This window comes from Haliaeetus leucocephalus, unplaced genomic scaffold, assembly GCF_000737465.1.
Source record: "Haliaeetus leucocephalus isolate CR32 unplaced genomic scaffold, Haliaeetus_leucocephalus-4.0 Scaffold2, whole genome shotgun sequence".
Lineage (NCBI taxonomy): Eukaryota > Metazoa > Chordata > Aves > Accipitriformes > Accipitridae > Haliaeetus > Haliaeetus leucocephalus.
Window position 1 is genome coordinate 13841886 of NW_010972438.1, and position 4641 is coordinate 13846526.

At 59.0% G+C, this 4641-nt stretch overlaps 1 long non-coding RNA gene across 1 annotated transcript in view; it reads left to right on the forward strand.

Annotated features, from left to right (window-relative positions):
* The window catches only part of LOC104834542, a 10726-nt gene that overhangs the window by 4133 nt on the left and 1952 nt on the right, over nucleotides 1-4641 (forward strand). Inside the window, exon 2 of the long non-coding RNA XR_774637.1 lies at nucleotides 4352-4455. This is a non-coding gene — a long non-coding RNA (uncharacterized LOC104834542). The remainder of the gene's footprint in view (nucleotides 1-4351; nucleotides 4456-4641) is intronic.

Consider the following 4641-nt stretch of genomic DNA (forward strand, 5'->3'; position numbering starts at 1 on the left):
CATTAAAACCCTTTGTAAAATAAAATGACCCCCTCCAGCAGGGATGAACGATTTCTGCTGAGGGAGCGGTTTAATTCCCGTGCCTGAGCCGGGAGATTTCCTAGTCAGCCGGCTCTCAGGATTTTACTTTATTTTATTTTATTTCTTTCCCCGCCGCGTCCCGGTCCCGCTGCCTGCGTTTGGCGAACCGGTTGCCGGCTCTGCTCTCGGCCGCTAAATGCCACGGCGGCACGGCTGGGGTTTTAATTGAATTAATTCACCCATCGGGAACATCGGCAACCCGCGCTGGCTGCTGGAGGCGAGCAGCTTAGCTCCGCTCCGCAGCCCGCTTCACACGGCTGGTTAAGCAGCTCTCCCCTCAATTTTCTGCCAAGCCTCCGGGGAGAGGGTCCTGCCGGGCCCGGGACGCGCCCTGCTCCTTCACCCCGCTCCTTGCAAACCCCCATTTGCCACCTTTTCTCCCTTTTTTTTTTCCTTTTTTTTTTTTTTCCCCGACACAACGGGCTCCGCTTTATTAACTTTATTTTGTTATTGCCGTTGCAATTTTTTTTTTCTTTTTCAATAAGGGAGCTTTCCCAGATCTGGAAGCACAACTGGTTATTTTGATTTGATTGACAAGTGATGTCATATCGTTAAGGGAGGGGGGAGACGACAACATGTTTTAGCAACAGTTAGCAGCGCCATGTGATGGAGTTGACACCTATGCCCGGGCAGAGGCGAAGGCAGAAAACAAATACCCCCGGCCGTGCACGCAGACTATTTATTTACACGCCCGGACTGGCGTTTCTTCCTCACCCCCCCTCCCCGATCCTGGGTGCTTGGACCTGAGAAAAAGTGGACCTGAGCAAACGGGGCTGGGCTGGGTGGGACCCGCAGCCCCCGGGGCACTTTCCTCCCGACACCCCCCTTCCCGGGATGCCCCCGGCGCGCCCCCCCCGCCCCGTCCAGGGCCCACGCTCCCTCCCGGTGAACGGAGACCGGGGGGTCAAGACCTCCCGGGGCGGCCGTGCAGCATCCTTCCCCCCCCCGCCTCTCCGCGCTCCGCCCCGAAGTGCAACCGGCGGCGGCCGCAAGCAGGGAGGGCAGGAAAAACTCCTCGAAAAGGAAGAAAAAGAGGGAGAGGAGCGCTCAGCCCCGCGCCGGGCTGCGGTACTCCCGACCGCCGGGCGATGTGCGAGCCCCGGGGTGGACCGGGGAAGGCGGCTGCCCTCCGGCGGGGAGGGGGCTGGGAGGCCCGGCGGTGGGCTGTGGGCGTACCGCCCCGACCCCCCCCTCCCGCCCCGCCGGGGGCCGCGGCAGGTAGAGGACCAGCCGGCCGGTGCGAGCGGCTGCCGCCCGCCCGCAGGTAGGAGCCCCGCGTCCGTCTGTCCGTCCTTCGTCCCCCCCCCGGGGCGGCCAGCACCGGCCGCGGCGAGCAGCCCCCCCCTCCCCGCCTCGGGTTTATTTCCTTGGGTGTGATTTTTTGGGGGAGGGGAAGTTCTTGCTTTCTGCCTTTTTTTTGTCGGTGTTTTCCTCCCTCTGGTCTTGTCTCCGCTTTGCTTTTCTTCTCCCCCGGCCCCCCCGTCCTGCGTTACTGGCACGCATTAATGGCTGCTAATAGGGTTATAAAATGACACAGTTACCTCTTAACCACAAGACCCTATTTAAGCTGCATTAAAAAAAAAAAAACAAACAACGAAGAGACGGCTCGGGGAATAAATCACGGAATACTTAATCTTTTTTCTTTTTTTTTTTTTTTTTTGTAAGTACTGGAGGAGCCTCCTCGCTATCCCCCCATCCCGCAGACGATTTCCGCGGGGTATGTTATGTCCCCCACCGTGGGAACCCTCGGTCCCAGCCTTCCTCCCGGCCCGCTCCCGCACACTCCTTCACCTGCACTTTGTCCGCAATTTCCCCGGTGCCTGCCGCCCCCCGCACACCCCCGCAGCCCCACGGCTCGCTCGGCTGCAAATAAAGGGGAGGAAAAGCCTCGAGTCGACCCCAAACTGCCCACAAAAACGCCTTTTGTGCAAGTTCCCGAAGAAAAACGCATGCGGCGGGGGGGTGGGGGGTGCACACGCACGGCTTTGTCCAGAAAAAAGGTATAAACATATTTTTTCAGCCCCTGCCAGGAAAGATTTCGTTCGCAGGAGGTCGCTTTAATTGTATATGTATATATATTTTTTTCTTGCAAGGTTATTTCGGGCGCAGCTGTTGCAGGAGGGAGGAAAGAGGCCGATCTCGCAGGTTCGATTTGCTTCTCCGCAGGCAAAACTTCGCTGGGGAGGGACCGAGCCCGGAACGGGGAGCGGGGCTCGTCTCTCGCCGGGCACCGGCACCGGCCCCGCCCGCGGCTGTCTCTCCCCTGCCAGCCGCGGGGCTTGGGCCAGGCCGGGGTTTAGACTTCCGAGAAAAAAAAAAAAAAATTGCGTTTAATAAAGATGCTCCGTGCTCTGGGGGAGAACAATCCCCGCGACTGAAATCCGCACCCCCCTTAGTGAAATCGCTTTTCTTATTGAAATCGCCTCAAATCCAGGCAGGCTCCGCTCCTGGTTTCTTCTATTTTTTAATTTTTTTTTTTTTGCCTTGCCTTCCAGCCTCAGCACCCCAAAGCAAAAGGAGGATAAAGAGGGGAACTTTGCACATACAACAACAACAAAAAAAAAAAAAGAAAAGAGAGAGGGGGGTGAAAGAGCCGGCGGAGAGGAGCGGCCCGGTCCCCGATGTGGCTGGGTAATTTTAAATCATGCAAAGCCCCGTAAAGCTGCCGCACGGGACTGGGACGGGGAGGACTCCCCGGCAGGCAGGTGCAGGGGGAGCGGGGCCGGGCCCTGCCGGCTTTCCAGGGCAGAACAAACCCTCCCTTTTTTTTTTTTTTTTTTTTTTTTTTTTTTAATGCCCAAATCTGCCAACAATAGGAGCGAGGAGATAGGATGTGGCTGCGGGGAGGGGGCGCGGGGCTCTGCACACCCTGTCTCCGGGAAGTGTCTGCCTGGCCGCCCTGGGTGAAATGCAACTTTCCAAGATGGAGATTTAAATAATTACCCTGGTGACAAGGCGGGGGGGGGGAACCAACAAAAAAACCAACCAACCCCCCAAACCCAACAAACCAACTGAAACTGAAACACGGCCCGGTGGTCCCGCTCCCCGCAGGGTGCCAGTGCGGGGAGAGCACCGGGTGCGCCCCCGCCGCCGGGCAGAGCCCCCGCCGTGCCTCCGAGCCGGCGGGCGCTGCACCGGGCTCAGCCCGGCCCGGCAGCCCGGGTCCTGGTCGGGCGGGAGGAGGCGGCCCGAGGCGGGAGGGGGGTGTCCGGGCGCGCTGGGGGCATTTTTTCGTTCTTTGCAAAACCCTGCCAGGTTTGTCCCCGGGGGAAACCGCCTCGAGCGATGCGCTCCAGCAGCGGGACCCGCATCCCGGTGCGCCGCGGCGGCGGAGCCGCCGTGCCGGTACGGCAGCCCCGGGGCCGCGCAGAGCCGCGCAGCCGCGTCCCCTTACCTTGCCTTTCGCCCGTCCTCGTTTTTCTTTCAGTTTTTCCGCCCGGTGCCTGGAAAGCGCCGGCTCTCCTCCTCCGCGGGGCCGCTCCGCGGGCTGGGGAGGGGGCGCCGGCCGCAGGGAGCCTCCCCCGCCTGGCCGCGCCGGGAGCGGCGGCTCTGCCGCGGGCGGTGGGTGCGCGCAGCCCGGCGGAGGGGCTGCCCGAGGTGCGCGCTGCTTAAAACTGGCAGCGGATTTCAAGCTGAGCCCTTTTTTTTCCCCCCCCCTCTCCCTTCCCTCCTTCCCCCCTTCCCTTCCTCCCTCCCTCCCTCCCTCTCTCGCTCTCTTTTCCTCTCTCCCTTCTTTCCCTCCCCTTCTCTCTCTCACTCTCCTGCATTCAAGGATGGCACAGCGAGCCACTGTGTATTTATGTACATAATAAGGCAGCTCGTCCCCTCCACTTCATTTGCATCATTACAATATCTGTACAAGCACATCACATTGTCTGTTGCTTGCACCTTTTGTTACGGTTGCTGTCACAGTCTACGCGACTTGACTTTCATATTTTAAATGAATTGATATTATACCAACAACACACACTCGCATCCCAGGCGCTGGGAAACCGGGCTCCGGCGCGCTGGGCGCCGCAGCCCCAGCCTCTCCCCAGCCGCTCGCTTCTTCCACCGGATCCCAAGGAAGGTGGGGTGCGGGGAGCCGCTTTGTAGGATCAATTATTCGTATAAATTATTCCTATTCGTATTAATTTTGTTTCCATTCCCCAGTGAAGGGAACGTTTGTTGGGGGGGGGATTTTTTTTTTTTTTTTTTTTTTTTGCATTGGCCAACCTGGCTTTTGTATAACCTCGTGTTTCTTCTCCCCCCTCTCCCTTCCCAAACTCAGTCTTTCGGGCAATGCACCTGCACGTAAGGGAGGCAGCGGAGAAGCTGGAAGAGGCGCAAGCAGATATTACGCGACGAGTCGTTGTTATAGCTAGGAAAGAAACGGTAAAAATACGTATCTCGTAGACCACTAGGAAATTCAGCCAGAACGAATGTTTTTGGAAGTGTTTGCGCGCCCCAGCCCCGGCTTGGCAATCCTCACCTGCTGGGTATTTTCCTCCCGGTGCTTGCACGTGTGCCGGGCTGGGGGGGATCCCCTACCCGAGCGCCCGGTGGCTGGATGGGGTGGCG